Consider the following 17,758-nt stretch of genomic DNA (forward strand, 5'->3'; position numbering starts at 1 on the left):
TCGGTGGGAGGGTGGGAGGCTGCCCTGCGGTGAAATTCAGAGCTAAAGTCTGCTCCGGGGATTATCTGGGAGCCTCAATTATCCTGGCTTCAGTTTATCTGTCCATCTCTTCCCGGCTTTGTTGCAGGGAGTTAACACGATTATCTGTGATAATATCTGCTTGGGGGGGTGGGGGGGAACCCAGGCATCCCAGAAAAAGCAGCCCCCACTTCCCTGCTGGATCCCCTCCTCCCTGCCCGGGGCATCCCCAGGGCCACGGGTCAGGGGGGTGGATCCACACGGGTCAGGGGGGTGGATCCACCTCCACGGCAGGGGGGCGGGGGGCGGTGAGGCACTGTAGGGCAGGCTCCCAGGAGGCCGAACTCTGGGGAGGGATCCAGAAAGGCCAGCGGGCCGACCCGACCGAGGTAGCCAGAGCAGAAAGAGGTCACAGTGCTGTGGGGAGGGGGCCGCGGCGTGTGGCCAGGTCTTGGCTCCTGGTGACCACCTGCTTGGCAAAATCTAAGGTTTGCCTTGCTTTGGCTCACCACCCGCACGATTTGGCAAGAGAAGCCAGGCGTCCTGATTTAAGGGCCAGATGGGGGTATCTCACCCTCAGGAGGTCCTTGGGGAAGCGAGGTGTCCGGAGGCCCCTGCCCCAGGCACGGAGGTGGGGGGGTGTCCCATCGCATCCACAGCCCAGTGACGGGCTGGGCCCTGACTGTAGGGGGTGAGGGGGGGTCTCTGCGCCAGGTGAAGTCCTGCCAGGGACACCTGAAAACATGACCGGCTACATAATCAGTGGCCCCCGGTGCAAAATGAAAATGTGAGCCCTTTGTTCAGAAGTTACTAAGAATTTAGGGTGGGGGGCGTTGAACCCTCTACCAAGCAGGGGCCCTACTGGGCACAGGGCCTGTGCAGGGTCCCACCTGTGACCAGGAGGCCTGGAATGCAGGACTCACAGTCCTGGGGGCCAGAAGGGGCAGCAGGGCGGGCTGCTTCTGGGCCCTGGGGGGACGATCGGCCCCAGGGCTCTCAGGGGCTGGGTGCGGGCCACCCTCTTTGCGTCCTTGGCCTGTGGAAGCTTCTGACGGGGCCATCTGCTCCCTCCCCGAGGCCGCATCTTCCCTTGAGCGTGGCTGCCTCTCCCCAGAGTTCCTCCGCAGGAGGCCATGGGTCATGTTGGGTTAGGGCCCATCCTAAGGACCCCATTTTACTCGATTACCTCCGTAAAGACCCTATTTCCAGAGAAGGTCGTATTCTAACATACGAGGCGTTAGGACTTCAAAATATCTTTTTGGGGGACACAGTTCAACCCATAACCCGGGTCCCCCCGAAAGCCTCCCTTTGGGCCAGTTCAGCCAGGGGACGTTAAGAGACTTGTCTGTGCCCGGCTCCCTCCAGGGGCAGGTGAAGCTGCCCTGCAGGGATTTCCTGTCCCCCTGGGGGCCTCCCAAGGAGGCAGGCTGGCTCCCAGGATGTGGTGGCCGGAGAGCCTCTAGAGGGCCAGAGTTCCCAGCATGGCTTTGTTGGGGATCCTGCGGCTGTGTCATCACCCGCGTCACCCGGTGGTGGCCGCTCTTCTGCTGCGGGCACCCACCGCCTCTGTGTCCTCACTGCGGGTCCTGCAGGGGCTCTCGGAATAGCCCTTGCCTGGGAAGGGCAATCAACGCTGTCCCTTCTTCCAAAAGGATGATGCCGTGGGGCCCGTGCTGTCCGGTGGAAAGACAGGACCTTTGTCCCCTGCGCTGTCGCTGACCAGGGACTAACCTTGAAGCCCCCTCCTCCGCCCCCCGTCCCCCGGTTTCTGTTTCTCCACCTGCATAATCAGGTCACCAGGGCCCGCCTGGCGGTTCTGCTGTTTCCGAGACAGCCAGCAGAGCCGGGGACACTGCAGGGGCACTGGACGGGGGAGCCGTTTGAACCCCATTTTCAGGTGCGCTGGTAGGAAAGCCACCATCTGCCTCGGAGGTACAGAGGCCTCACAAAGCCCGCCCGGGGGGCTGGGAGGGGGCAGATGTTTGGGGAATGACGGACGGGGGGTGAGGGATGAGTCCGGAGGGCGGGGCGGTGTCCTTGGCACGGCAGGCCTGGGCTGGGTTCAGGGCCCTCCACCTGGCACACACCTGGGGCTCTTGTTTTTGGGCTCCAACCAGGGATGGTGTCATCCGTTCTTTACGAGTGATCGTTAATTACCTCCGAGGAAAAGTGCCAGCTGTGGGATTTGAGCCTTTTCCCTCCTATTTCTTTTCTTTTTCTTTTAATGAGTGTAATATGCTCGGCATGGACCTGACGGAGGGAAGCTGTTCCCTTTTTAGGGCAAGGCGTCTCCCCTGCCCTGACTCATTGCCTTGCTTTCTGGCCGCCAAGCATGCACCTTGCCTGTTAAAGCTGTCCCAGGCGCCACCCCTCCCTAGGAGGGCGGCCCCCACCTTCATGTTTGCGAGGTCGAGTCAGCAAGTGAGGTCACCCCTTGGCTTGGTGCTCAGACAAGCGCCTTCTTGCCCGGCCTGCCCAGTTCCCACTGGCACCCCGGCTCCACCCCAGCGGGCTCGTGGGCCGGGACCCTGGGCAGGTGGTCAGTTGTCCTTACCCGGTGTTGACTCTGGGCTGGGCTCCGATGTGGGCACCGGGGTGTGAAGATGAGGAAGGCCCGTGGGCCTGGGGAGATGTGCACACAGAGATTTCCAGGCACCGGACCATTGGCGCTCAGCCGCGCAGGTGCGCTCAGGGGGCAGCACCCTGCTGCCCGGAGGTCAGGGAAGGTGATGCTGGATGTGAATCTTGAAGGATGTTCCAGAAGCTGCCAGGAAAAGGGGAGGGGGTGGATTACCCAGAGGAACAGCATCCATCAGAGGGAAAGCATGTACAAAGGCCTGGAGACAAGTTTAGGGGAGCACGAGCAGGTTTCAGGGTGAGCCCGGGCAGAGCTGAGCGCAGAGCTCCAGAAGGAAGAAGGCTCACGTCACAGCAGGAGCTCAGGCCAGGACAGCGGGACCGAGGAGAGAGTCGAGGCGTGGGAGAGACTTGGCCCCGTTCAGGTTTTAGGGCAGTGATGCTGGCGGCAGGATGGGGGCAGGTGGCAGGAAGCCCAGCCAGACACGGTCACGGTCATCAGGGGGGTCAGGGGTGCAGGAGGAGGAGATGGGCTTGGCGAGCCCAGGGCTCCGGGTCCCGGGAAGCAGCAGGTGCTTCTCCTAGTTGCCGCTGTCCTCCCCTTGTTTCTGGCCTCCGTGCCACTGGTCCACTATGTCCCCCACGCTTGGCTCCGGCAGCGTGCCAGCCCTATGTCACCCTGAGGACGGAGGGGAGTGGGAGGCACCCCTCGAATAGATGGGGCTTCAGGGGCAGCCCGGGTGGCTCAGCGATTTGGCGCCGCCTTTGGCCCAGGACCTGATCCTGGAGTCCCGGGATCGAGTCCCACGTCGGGCTCCCTGCATGGAGCCTGCTTCTCCCTCTGCCTGTGTCTCTGCCTCTCTGTGTCTCTAATAAATAAATAAAATCTTAAAAAAAAAAGAAAAAAGAAAAGAAAAGAAAAGAAAAGAAAAGAAAAGAAAAGAAAAGAAAAGAAAAGAATAGATGGGGCTTCAGGCCTACCGAGGCTGAGAAGCATCTCAGAGGAGGGTGGGCTCCAGTCCCCACCCCCCGACCCGTGGCTCTCCCTGCCCCACACGGCAGGAGAGAGCACCAGCTTCTGAGCCAGACACAGGCTCAGGGCCTGGCTCTCCCAGTCCCCGACTGTGTGACCTTGGGCAAGTAGCCCGACTGCTCCGTGCTTCAAGGTCCCTCACCTGCAAAGTGGGCTGATCCCCGAGGCTTGAAGGCAATGGGAGACGGGAAGGCAGGGCCCCGAAGCCGGGATACAGTGGTGACAGGTGACTGTGTATATGGTTGTCACGAGCACAGCCCCCTGTCCCCCCTGGCCCGTCTCCCACTACCCGGTACCTTAGACGTATGGAAGGCTCCGGTCTCCCGAACTCCGAGGCCGCGTCTGCCAGGTCACCCAACACCCACCTAGGCAGCGAGGACCTGCGTCTCCAGGAGCTTCTAAATAGCGGCTGCCCCAGTGCAAGATAAATGCTGGGTGACAGGTATCTGGCTCCAAAAACCGTCGAATTGCTTTGTGCCCGAGGGCCGCTGTGTCACCTGCACCCGGCTCCCATGAGACGGGCTTCCCGACCGCGTCCGCTCGCGGGCCAGGCCTCGGGATCAAAGCAGGTGCCCGTCGGTGCTGCGTCTGTGCGTCAGCGCCACCCGCTACTCCCAGCCGTCGCTGGCAAGAAGTGGGTGAGAGTAAATGCGTGATAAAACCATCCGCCAGAAGCGCTTCTTCGCGTCTGCTGTGGGAGGGGAGCCTTGGACCCGGGTCACCAAGATCCATCCCTTTATTTGTCTTTTTCTGTCTCTTAAGAAGGTGAGTGAGGACTCGGAGGCAGTAATTCGTGTGCCCTCAGTAAATATGTCAAAGAACCGGTGAGGCGCAGATGACGCGGGACCACACAGCTGTGGGAATGGTGTCCTAGATCCATATCCAGCAGCGTGGACCCCGGGCCACATTGCTTTGTTAAAAGGAAAGATCCAGGGATGCCTGGGTGGCTCAGCGGTTGAGCATCTGCCTTTGGCTCAGCTCGTGATCCTGGGGTCCTGGGATCGAGTCCTGCTGCAGGGAGCCTGCTTCTCCCTCCGCCTGTGTCTCTGCCTCTCTGTGGGTCTCTCATGAATAAATCTTTAAAAAAAATAAATAAAAAGAAAGATTCAGTGATTAAATAGTATGGAGAATATCATCCTCCTTTGTCACATACATAGAATAGAGCCAGCCAGGAAGAGTCCAGAGTGAAGCACACCAAAATCTCAGAGAGCCGTTGCTTCTGGATGAAGGTTTACGGGCACCTTTTCCCTTCTTACCTGCATCTGACGGGGTTTGGCAACCTCCAGCCTGCAGGCCACATGCAGTCTGGGGCCTGTTTGCCTACAGCCCATGTGCTACGAGTGGCTTGTGCATCCCGAAGGCGTTGTAAAAACAAACAAAAACCAGAAGAGTATATTAGACAGAACATATGTGAGCCCCCAAACCTAAATTATTTAGGCCCTTTATACAGAAGAAATTTGCCAACTCTCATTCTAGAAAAAAAAAAAAAAAAAAAACCCAAACCCACGAGCACGTATCACTGCTGTGATGGTAAACGCAGCCATGTGCTTCCTTTCTGAAATGTCCTTAATTTAAAATTTAGTGAAAATATTAAATTGCCCTTTAGCAAACAGAGGCACCCAGAATCAGTTTTCTTTTTGCTTACGGTGTGGGCAGCGTGCTGGGAGCCTCCCTCCCTCCCTCCCTCTTTCCCTTCCTCCCTTTATTTGCCCCCCCACCCCCACCCCCATCCACATCCAAATATATCCCTGTATCCCGGGAACCTTCTAAGGCAGGCGGCTCACAACCTGATGGGAAGACCATCCCAGGCACAAGTTACCCTGACTCCTTGGCCTAAGCGCCGCGGTGCGTCTGTGGGTCCTTCGTGGCAAGAGGTCACGGGGTGGGAGGACTGGCTTTGCCTGAGATGGTGAAGCGCTTTCCAAGGAGGACTTAGCATGGGGTTTACCACCATCACCCAAGAGCCAGGCCAGGCCCTCGGCAAGGTGATTGAAGATGCCAGTGGCCCCGGCCAGAGCACCCCAGATCAGTCTGGTGACCAAAGGGGCTTGTTTGAGGATTTTTTTTTTTTTAAGATTTTATTTATTTATTCATGAGAGACACAGAGAGAGAGGCAGAGACATAGGCAGAGGGAGAAGCAGGCTCCATGCAGGGAGCCCGATGCAGGACTAGATCCCAGGACCCCAAGATCACGACCTGAGCCAAAGGCAGATGCTCAGCCCCTGAGCCAGGGGCCCCTTGTTTGAAGATTTTAAGAGTCGAACATCGATACATGGAAAACAGAAGCAGATGTTGAGGTGACGGGGGATGGGCACAGCCAAAGACCAAGTGAAATGGGGCTTGGAAAGGCATTTTGGGGGAGCAATAGGTTGTGAGGTGGGGATCCATGGGGGCCGATCCTAGAAACCCGAGCAGCAAAATGTCAGGCTGGGGAGCTGGGCTTTGTCCTGGGATGAAGGGGAGCCCCAAGGGGCTGGGCGGTACGGGGCAGGGCAGGAGGCGGGAGGCTGTTGCAACCATGTCCTGCTCCTGCCCAGCCAGCTCCCTGCAGCCGGGGCCTGGAGGCCCACCCCTCTTTTCCTCCCTCTCTCCCATCAACTCAGTCAAACCAGTAGAGAGAATCGGGAAATGGCTGAGTGGGGCAAGGGTGGGTAGGCCGAGGACACCCCTTCCTTCCTCTTAGTCACTGGATCTTACTTTCAGTACATCTTTCAAGCCTTAGTCACACCTGAGATAATCTTGCCTTCCCTAGCACCCAGGGGACCTGAGGCAGGGAGCCACGGGGACTGGGAGGCTCTGACCTCAGGCTGCCTGCCTCCTGCCCCCTCTCCTGGGTGCTGGGATTCAGGGAACGAGCCCGATGAATAGGCCGGGCCCAGCCATGCCCTGACACCACCAGGGCTTCTGAACACCTCTTAGCTCTTGGTACGGGACTAGAGGGGGGTGCTAGGGCTCGGGCAAGGCAGACCGTGGGTTGTTTGTTTGTTTGTTTTCTTAGACCGAGGGTTTTTGTTTGTTATTAAAGATTTTATCTATTTATTCATGAGAGACACAGAGAGAGGCAGAGACACAGGCAGAGGGAGAAGCAGGCTCCCTGCAGGAAGCCCAATGTGGGACTCGATCCCAGGACTCTGGGATCACAACCTGAGCCGAAGGCAGATGCTCCACCACTGCAGTAGCCACCCAGGTGTCCCCAGACCGTGGTATGAATCCCAGCTCTGCCTCTGTGTGACTTTAGGCAAGTCACTTCACCTCTTTGGACCTCAGCTTCCTTATTCTGAAGCAGGGACAATGAAATAAGCTACCATATAAGGACTGCCTGCTATCATGGCCATAAAGTACACAGTAGGCTTGCAATAAACATTCCTTCCATCCTTTGCAGACCAATAAGGAAGCCGTGTGAAGCACAAGCTCTGCCCTCAAGGGGTTGCCCAAGGAACGGGGACAGAGCAACGCCCTTGGGGACAATTAGGTATGCTAATGGAGCTGAATAACCTCACAAGACTCTGCTCTGCCCTTGGAAACTGCAGTTTGCATCACAGGCCTTGGTGGCTCCTTTAGGTCATTGCTAACTATGCTCTGGTCACACTGCGGGGCCCTAGGACAGGTGGTTCTCTCCACCCGCCACACTCTCCTTCTTGCTACCTACCCTGCCCCCACCCCACTGGGATCAGATCAACATCGGAGATGTCACCAAGGAGACCCTCAGCGTTTAGACAGAGAGGCCCAATCCAGTGGGGCAACACCCTGAGGGAGACCCTAATTGTTCCAAGAGGTATGAAGAAACTCTCCAGGCAAGATTAATTTGAATTCACTTGAATTAAAAGAGAAAAGATGGCACTCTGGTGCTTTGGTGGGTGGGAAGACGGAGACGTTGCTAGGAAGAGCAGCCAACAGGTCTAAGTCTCCACTGTCCCCACTGTGCTCACTGTCCCCACCGTCTGGGCTCCAAGGAGGCCTGTCCCCGCCTGGGAGTGGTTGACAGCTCCCTCCCTGGCATGCTCACAGCACTGGGGACACTCATGAAGCCTCATTGCATTGCTTTGCAGTGACTGGGTCACATGCCTTTCTGGCCCGCTGGCCTGGGCCCCGTCTCCACGGCCCTCACCTTCCCAGCCACCCTGCCCAGAAGGTTGGCGGTGTGTGGTGCACGACGTGGAGCGAGATGTGGGTACGGGTCAGAGCGCTGCTCCTTGTCCCCAAGGTTCTTTGACAGCTTTTATAATTTTATACTCCATGAACTTGACTCTTTTTAAAACGCCTGGTTCAGCAAATTTCATTAAATACGCACAACTGTGTATCCACATCCATGGTCAAGGTTTGGCACGCTTCCAACACCCCCAAATTCCCTCGTACCCCTTTGTGGATAAACACTGCAAATACTGATAAATGCTGATGTAATTCCTGACACTGTGGATTTGATTTTCCTAGAATTTTACATAAATGAAATCAGTCAGTATGTGATCTTTGGTGCCCAGTTTCTTTGCTTAGTATAATGTTTTGGAGGCTCCTCCACATTGGAGCTTGTATCCATAGGCTGTTCCTTTTCTTTGCTGAATAATATTCCCATCATAAGGCTGTATCGCTTTTTGTTCAATGTTCGCCTGTTGAAGGGCATTTGCACTGGATCGGTTTTGGGGGGATTATGAGTAATGTGGCTGTGATCGTTGGCATACAAATCTCTGCGTGCACATAGATGTTTTCCATTTGCTCAGGTAGATTTTAGGACTAGAATTACTAGATCATGAGATGAAGTGCTTTTTAAGAAACCCATCAAGGGGCACCTGTCTGGCTAAGTTGGGGTGTGTGTGAGTTTGAACTCTTCATCTTGGGGTTGTGAGTTGTGAGTTCAAACCTCACACTGGATGTAGAGATTACTTAAATAAATAAAACTTAAGAAAAAAGAAAATATGTATATATATAAAAAAAGAAACCCATCAGGCTATTTTTCAAAGTAGCTGTACCATTTGGCATTCTCACCAGCAATGCATAGGGTACTAGTTTTTTACATCCTTACTCACACTTGGAATAGTCAGATGTGGTGTTTGGTTTTTTTTTTATTTTTTATTTTTTTTTAAAGATTTTATTTATTTATTCATGAGAGACACAGAGAGAGAGAGAGAGAGAGAGAGACAGAGAGACAGAGACACAGGCAGAGGGAGAAGCAGGCTCCATGCAGGGAGCCCGATGTGGGACTTGATTCCAGGACCCCAGGATCACGTCCTGAACCAAAAGCAGATGCTCAACCACTGAGCCACCCAGGTGCCCCTCTTCCTGAAATATTTGATAGGATTCACCAGTGAAGTCATCTGAACCTGGCCTTTCCTTTGAGGGAAGATTTTAAATTACCAATTCGATTTCATTAGTCAGTATTGAAATTGGCAATCTGTGACTCCTTTCTCTTCTGTGTTGATCAGCCTAACTAAAGGTTTATGAATTTTATTGATTTTTACTGCGAGCGAACTTTTAGTTTCATTGATTTTCTCCTGTTTTCTATTGTATTAATCTTTGCTTGTCTCTTTGTCATCTCCTATCTTGTACTCCTTATCTTTAAGCCTATTCTGTTGGTTATTAATACGGTCAGTACAGCCCTCTCATGCTTGCATTTGCATGGGACACCCTTTCCCATCATTTTACTTTCTTGTGCACAGTGTATAGTTGGATCTTGCTTTTTAATTCAGTCTAAAGCATCGCTGCCTTTTGGTTTAACCAAAAGTGGTTAAAATGGTTTAACCCATTCATATTTATTGTATTACTGACCTGGTTAGAGTTGGTCTGCAATTTTGCTGTTTGTTTTCTACTTGTCTCTTAGTTATTTCTCTCTTTCTTCTAAGCTTCCTGCTTTGGTGTTAAATAATTCCTTTAATGTATGATTTTAATTCTCTTCAATATTTTTGTGGGTTATGGTGATTATTGTGGGCGCTACAATATGAATCCTTACCTTATTGCAATCTTATTCAAGTAAATAATAACCTACTTCCACCAACTCTGCACTAGCCTGTTTGCACCCACCTTCCTTTGAGTTATTGTTGTCATATATTACCCCCATATTTGTTATAAACCCGGTGTGTTAATTCTTTCTTTCAGCAGTCATATATCTTTTAATGAAATTAAGAGAGCCAAATTAAAAATATGCCACATTATCACCAATTTCAGTGCTCTTTAACCTGTGGATTAGGTGGCATTTCCCTTTTCCCTTTTGTTGATAGGTTTTAATCCATTTTTCCTTTATTTTTTATTGTAATGCAGATCTGCTGGCAACACATTTGCTCTTTTTTTTTTTTTATTGCAAATGTCTTTATTTCATCCTTATTTTGAAGGATACTCTTACTAGATAGAGAATTCTTTGTCGACAAGTTTTTCTTTCATCACTTTGAATGTGCCAGTACATCTTCTGGTCTCCATCATTTCTATTTCAGCTACTTATCATATTATTAGTCCTCTATATGTGATGTGTCATTTTTGTCTTGCTGCTTTCAAGATTTTGTCTTTGTCTTTCAGCAGTTTGACCGTGATGTATCTAGGCTTGACCCCTTGTGTTCAGCTTTGTTGTTGAGTTTTGTAGATCTGCTGGTCAATGTTTTTCACCAAATTTGGGAAGATTTTGGCCATTATATGTCAAATATTTCTTGGCCCACTTCTCTCTTCTCTCTCCTTGGGCTACAATTAAGCATAAGTTGGAATGCTTGATATTATCTTTCAGATTTCTGAGATTCTGTTGATTTTTCTTAATCTTTTTGTCTCTGGTTTTCAGTCAGGAGAATTTCTACTGATTTATCTTCAAGTTCATTGTTTCTTTCTTCTATTTTCTCACATCTACTTTTGAGCCCATCTTGTAGATTTACATTTGTTCTGCCCAAGATTGCGAATCCCAGAAACCACCAAGGAGCCGACACCGATGCAAGTACACGAGGGTTTATTTATAAGCTCGAGCTTGGGTCCAAGTATAGTATACTCCACACAGCAGAGCAGGGGCTTGGACCCCGAAGTGGGTTACAGCTGGGTTTTTTATGGCCTCGTCTGGGGGATTTTCAGAAGGGGTGGAGGAATTTTTTTCCATTCCAATATGGGGGAAAGGGTGGGGGAGTTTCTTAAGATCTGATATGGGATTCTCTGCCGAGGGCATTGTGAGCTCTGTTGTCTTTCTGATATGGGATTCCCTGTCAAGGACATTCTGCAGTTTTTCCTGTAAAGTTCAGCTCTTATTCACAGGGGCCTAAGATGGCTGTACTTGTGCTAATGCTAAACTTGAGGTGGAATGGCCTTAATTTTCTCGGCCTCCACACAATCTTTTTCAGTTATTGTACTTTTTAGCTCTAGAATTTCTATTTGATTTTTAAGTTTTGTTTCCTCTGTTGAGAGTTCCTATTTGTTCACTTCCTTCTAGTATATAGTCCCTTATTCTTTGAATATATTCTTTAGTTCTTTGAACATATTTATAATAGCTTTTTTGGAGTTTTTCATCTATAGGTAACTTTTGGGCTTACGGGATCCCTGGGTGGCGCAGCGGTTTGGCGCATGCCTTTGGCCCAGGACGCGATCCTGGAGACCCAGGATCGAATCCCACGTCGGGCTACTGGTGCATGGAGCCTGCTTCTCCCTCTGCCTGTGTCTCTGCCTCTCTCTCTCTTTCTGTGTGACTATCATAAATAAATTAAAAAAAAAAAACAAAACTTTTGGGCTTAGTCAGTTTCTATTTACTGCTATTTTTGTTGTTGTTTTATTTTTGGTCCTGATATGGATCACACTTACCTGTTTTTTGTATGTGTATAGTAATTTTGGCTGAAAACTGGACACTGTAGATAATACACTGTGGCAACTCTAGATTATTTGGCTTTCCTGAAGTTGTTACTTTTTTTGTTTTCATTAAGCAATTAACTTACCTGGACTCTGGCTGGCTTGGTCCATAGAGTGTGCGACTCTTGATGTTAGGATTGTAGGTTTGAGCCCAGTGTTGGGTGTAGAGATTACTTAAAAATAAAATCTTTAAAAACAAAAACAAAGGCCTTACCTGGACTCAGACTTCAAATTGTCTCTCCCACAGTATGAAGCTGCTAATGTTTCTGCTAAGATAAATTTTTAAAATTTTTTCTATTTTTAGTTGGCTCCCTAGGGGTCTCTTCTGTGTCTGAATAGTTCAAGGTCAACCAACGATTGGGCAAATGTTATGCTTAGGCCATCTCAAGCCAATGAGGATTTAAACTCTGTGCTATTGGGGGATCCCTGGGTGGCTGCCTGCCTTCAGCCTAGGGCGTGATCCTGGAGTCTTGGGATCAAGTCCCACATCAGGCTCCCTGCATGGAGCCTGCTTCTCCCTCTGCCTGTGTCTCTGCCTCTCTCTCTCTCATGAGTAAATAAATAAAATCTTAAAAAATAAATAAATTCTGTGCTACGTGAGCTCTGGGTGGTTTGAGGAGCTCATTCAATGGTTCTAGTTTCATGTAAGCTAAGAAGAAAGAGAAAGTGTTCAAGTGTCCCTAGGCTTTCCATTTCCTTTGAGTTCTTTGGGCTCTCCACATTTATGCTTAGCTTAGCATACATCCTAAGATGTATGAGGAATTTGTTATCTTCACCTTTCTATGGTGTATTAGTCGGGGTTCTCCTGAGAAAGAAAACAAGATATATAGATACAGATAAATAAGCAAAGATGTATTACGAGGATTGGCTCAACAAATCTTGGAGGCTGAGAAGTCCCACAGTCTGCCACTTGCAAGTTGGAGAACCAGGAAAGCCAGCAATGCAATTCAGTCCAAATCTGAAGGTCTGAGAACCAGGGGAGCTGACGGTCTAAATCTAAGTCCAAAGGCCTGAGAATTGGGGCTGATGGTGTACATTCTGGTCTGAGTTCAAAGGCTTAAGAACCAGGAGTGCTGCTGCCTGAGGGCAAGAGAAGATGGATGTCCCAGTTCAGGCAAAAAGAGCAAATTCATCCTTCCTCTGCCTTTTTGTTCTGTTCAGGCCCTTAATGGATTGGATGATGTGAGGACAAAATCTCCTTTACTTAGTCTATTCAAACACTAATCTCTTCTGGAAACACCCTTGCAGACACACCCAGAAATAATGTTTTACTAGCTATCTGGACATCCCTTAGCCCAGTCAGGTTGATACAGAAATTAGCCACCAACTGGCTCTTTCACTTTCACAATCTCTCTGTTACAACCCTCCAACCATGTCCAACACCTTTGGCCAGTGAAGATGTGGGTTGTTGCTGCCTGTACTGGGAGAAACCCAAACACCCCCAGGCATAAAGGTCACAAATTCTCTTTTCCTAGCCTCAGTAGTGATTTTTCCTGGTAAAGACTAGTCAAGTTGTTACCTGCCTTAGGTCATTTCCAGTGCTTTGTTAGCAAAATAATTTTGTCCAGTTTTATGCTTGTTTTTCCATAGAGGAGAATTACTAAGGCCTCATGTTATATTACTAGAAATCTTGCTCATTACAGTTTTTCAGGATTTTATTTTATTATACAACAAAACTAAGCTCATCATAAGTATTTAGAAAATAAGATAATATCTCAAAACACTGATAATCTACTAACAGGAGATAATTAACATTGTAGATATATCCTTTCATATACATTTAAATATATACATTAAAAATTTTAAAATGGGATAATTTGATGTATACTTTATGTAAAACACACATGAGGGGTGACCCGGGTGGCTCAGGGGTTTAGAGCCGCCTTCAGCCCAGGGTGTGATCCTGGAGATCCGGGATCGAGTCCCATGTCAGGTTCCCTGCATGGAGACTGCTTCTCCCTCTGCTGTGTCTCTGCCTCTCTCTCTCTCTCCTCTCTGTGTTTCTCATGAATAAATAAATAAAATCTTAAAAAAAAAAAAAAAGAAATACTATAACATTGAAAAAAAATCACACATGAGTTTACCATTTTAACTATCTTAAGTATACAGCTCTGTGGCATTAAGTACATTCACATCGCTGTTGCAACCATCACCACTGTCCATCTCCAGAACTTTCCATCTTCCCCCACTGAAACTGTGTACCCATTAAACAACATTTTTATCTCTCCCAGCTTCTGGCAACCCTCAATTCTACTTTCTGATTCTATGAATTTGACTACTCTAGGTACCTCATGTAAGGGGAATTATACAATTATTTGTCCTTTTGTGACTGTCATATTTCGCTTAGCATAATGTCCTCGAGTTCTTTTCATATTGTAGCACATGGAACTTCACATTAGGTCTGAATAATGTTATTCCATTGTATGTATATACCACATTTTGTGTATCTATCTTGGGTCGTTTCTCATTGGGGTTGCTTTCACCTTTTTGCTTTTGTGACCAATGCTGCTATGAACATAGGCCTATAGGTATCGCTTTCTTTTTTTTTTTTTTAAGATTTTATTTTTATTTATTTATTCATGAGAGACACAGAGAAAGAAGGAGGCAGAGACATGGGCAGAGCAAGAGGCAGGCTCCCTGTGGGGAGCCTGATGCAGGACTTGATCCCAGGACCCCAGGATCATGCCCTGAGCCAAAGGCAGAGCCACCCAGGCATCCCTAGGTATCTCTTTCAATTTTTTTTTTTTTTTTTGGTATATACCCCAAAGTAGAATTTCTGGATCACAGGGTAATTTTGTTTAATCTTTTAAGGAATCACCACATTATTTTCCACAGCAGCTGCAGAAGCAATGCACAAGTGTTCTGATTTCACACATCCTCACCAACACTTATTATGTTTTGGCTTTTGAAAATAGCAATACTAATAGGTATGCAGTGGTATCTAATAAGGTTTTGATTGCATTTCCCTAATGATTAGTGACATTGAGTATTTTTTCTTATGCTTGTTAGCCATTTGTAATATCTTCTTTGGAGAAATGTCTGCTCATTTTGCCCATTTTAAAATCAGATTATTTGTTTTTGTGCTGTGCAGTTATGAGAGTTCTTTATATATTGTGGATATTCAACCTTTATCAAATACATGATTTTCAAATATTTTCTTCCATTGTATGTATTGCCTTTTTATTCTGTTAGTGGTGTCTTTTGATGGACAAAGTTTCTAATTTAGCTAAAGTGCAAATAATCTATTCTTTCTTTTGTTGCTTGTACTTTTGGTGTCATATCCAATAAATCATTCCCAAATCTAATGTTGTAAAGATTTTCCCATATGTTTTCTTCTAAAGGTCTCATCATTTTGGCTTTTCCACTTAGGTCTTTGATCCATTTTTCAGTTAATTTTTGTATATGGTGTTAAGTAAGCGTTCAACTTTGTTATTATTTTTTGAATGTGAATATCCAGTTTCCTCAGCACCATTTGCTGAAGGGTTACTTTCCCTATTGAGTGGTCTTGGCTTTTGTTGAAAATTATTTGACTATATAAGTGAAGGTTTATTTATGGGCTTTCCTTTCTCTTCCCTTGGTCTATATGTCAGTCTTTATGCCAGTATCATATTATTTTGATTACCACTGCTTGCAGTAAGTTTTGAAATCAGGACATGATAGACTTCCAACTTTGTACTTCTTTTTCAAGATTGTTTAGCTATTCAGGTCCTTAAAATTCTGCATAAATGGCTTTCTTTTTTTAAAATTGAGGTATAATTGACATAAAACATTATATTAGTTTTAGGCATACGACATGATTCAATATTTGTACATATTGCAAAATAATCACCACAGTAAGTCTAGTTAACATCTGCCACCATACATAAACAATTTAAAAAAAAACACATTTTTTTTTCTGTGATGAAGACTTTTAAGATCTACTCTCTTAGCAACTTTCAAATATGCAATATGTAGGATGGATTTTTCTATTTCTGTGAAAATGTTACTGGGATTTTGATAAGGATTCCACTGAATCTGTAGATAATATACATTGCTTTAAAACTATCTTTTTTCACCAAATATTATGAATATATGAACAGTATATCATGAAATCTTTTATGTTCATGACAGAGTTCAATGATTTCATTTGTAATGTTTGCACAATACTCCACTGTGTGGATATATTATAATTTATTTAATCAATACCTATTTTGGTTACTTCCCAGTGTAACCAAACCAGTGTTTTGGTTACTTCCCATTGTTGATATTATAAAGAATTCATGATGACTATCCTTGTACCATTATCCATTCAAGTATGTCCTTTCTCTGGGGGTGGGGAGTCATCACTGAGTTTTAATTATAGAGAGAATATTGGCAGGCGAAGGAGCTCTTTTGCTGTATCTCCTCCATTTTACAAATGGAAAACCAAAAGGTCCCACAGTGCAAGTGATTTGTGAATGGTCCCACACCTAGCCGTGGCTGGGTTTGAATCCTAGCTCCACCACCGATGAGCCAAATGCATTGACACAACTACCTTAACCTCCCTTCACAGGGAAAATCACGGTAACTCAGTTTGTAGGGTGAATGGCACAGCTCTGAACCCAGCCCAGAACAAACATTCAGTAAATGCTTCTCCTTCTTGGCATGCCTAGAACTAGAACCCAGGGTCTTTCTTACCCAAGTCTTATTTTTTTTTGCAATCAGAGGCCTGAGATGCTTTCTGGTTCCCTAGTCTCATCTGAAGAGAAGGGGAAAACCCTTTCCTCTTTTTCTATCTAGTTCAAACCCCGACTACTTTAAGTAATTCATATTTATATTGATCGCATGCCATATTTTATATACTATCTTTTATTTGTATTAACTTATATTCTACGTAATATAAAATGATCATTTATGTTCCTTATCTGCCAGGCACTATCCGGGCACTTTAAGAGTGTGAATTCATTTAACACTTTGTGGCTGAGAGAGTGAAATGAGCTGGGACCGAGAAAGTACAGATCTGTGGCCATTTGTCCGTCTGGAAAGGCAGACACACAGAAGGCCAGCTGCCAAGAACCAGGAAAGAGTGGTCCCTTGCAGCAGGACCCTCTGCAGCTGTATAACGTAACAACTCATGTCTTTCAGGGACGCGCTGAGAAACCACTTTCTGAGAGCACAGACTCCCTGAAACACTGCTGCTGCTCGAAATTTTATCAGCAGGAGTTTGGAGGAAGAACGGGAGGTAAGAGTGAAACGGCCCCTTTGCCCTGAATATCTAAGTCACTTTGACACAGAAAAACAGACCCATTTCCAGCCCAAGCGCAGGGCTCCAGATAAGGGGTTTCTGAACACACCACATTGCGGCTGTCTCAACCTTGTCGTTTCCAAGGAGACAGGACTCTGAGTCCACTTGTGGCCCAGACTTGATGTTGATCCCTTTCAACACGGTCCTGCTTTGCTTTGAGGTGAAAACACTGCTTCGTTTAAATTCCACCCTTCTCCAAAGTTCTATAGTACCTCCGTCTTTTCTTTTGTTTGGTTCCTCCAGTGTGTGCTCTTCCCCGTAGCCATGGATTGATAAATCTGACTTTACCAGACTAAGGCTGGGTTTTGGCCTCAGTGTGATTGGGCTGGGAGGCGATTGTTATGCCTTGACTCCAAGGCTGTCCTTGAGGAACTCGGGCTGCATGTCACCCCTAGTCCAGGGCTTCTCAAACTTGAGCATGCGTCTGGATCCCCCAGAGAGCTTGGTAGAGCACAGATTGGTGGCCCCCACCTCCCAGAGTTTCTGCTTTAGTAGGTGTGAGTGGGAACCCTCGAGGTTGGCTTTCTAGCAAATTCCTAGGTGATGTTGATGCTGTTGATTCCAAGGGATCACAGTCTGGGAACATTGATAACTAACCCATATCACCTTCCCGTAGTAGAATTGTAAGGAATAAGTGACAAATGTGTGAAGAGCTTGGTTCAGGATTTGGCATATAGTAAGTACGCAATAAATGTAAGCTATTAACTGTTATTTTTAAATGAACCATTCAGATTTTCCAATAATCCACACACCCATCTGTCGTTTCTTCCAATCCATCGACAAGTCCACTCTTGTGGTCCTCTGGGAGTTTACATTTGGGGAGTTGGGGGCAGATAGACAACCAGTTAATGGCAACACAGGGCAGAATGAAATAAGCTCCTTGCACGAGTGTTGAAAAGATTTGGAGTCATATTATAAATATATAATTTTGTATATTTTCCCCCCACCAACTCTTTTTCCCCATCTCATGATTAGAAATCCTTCTGATCCAGAAACATTAGACTGCGTCTTTGATGAATTCTATTTAACCATTCTATTGTTGGACACTTAATCTCTTCCAGTCGTTTCTA

This window comes from Canis lupus, chromosome 5 (genome assembly GCF_048164855.1).
Source record: "Canis lupus baileyi chromosome 5, mCanLup2.hap1, whole genome shotgun sequence".
Lineage (NCBI taxonomy): Eukaryota > Metazoa > Chordata > Mammalia > Carnivora > Canidae > Canis > Canis lupus.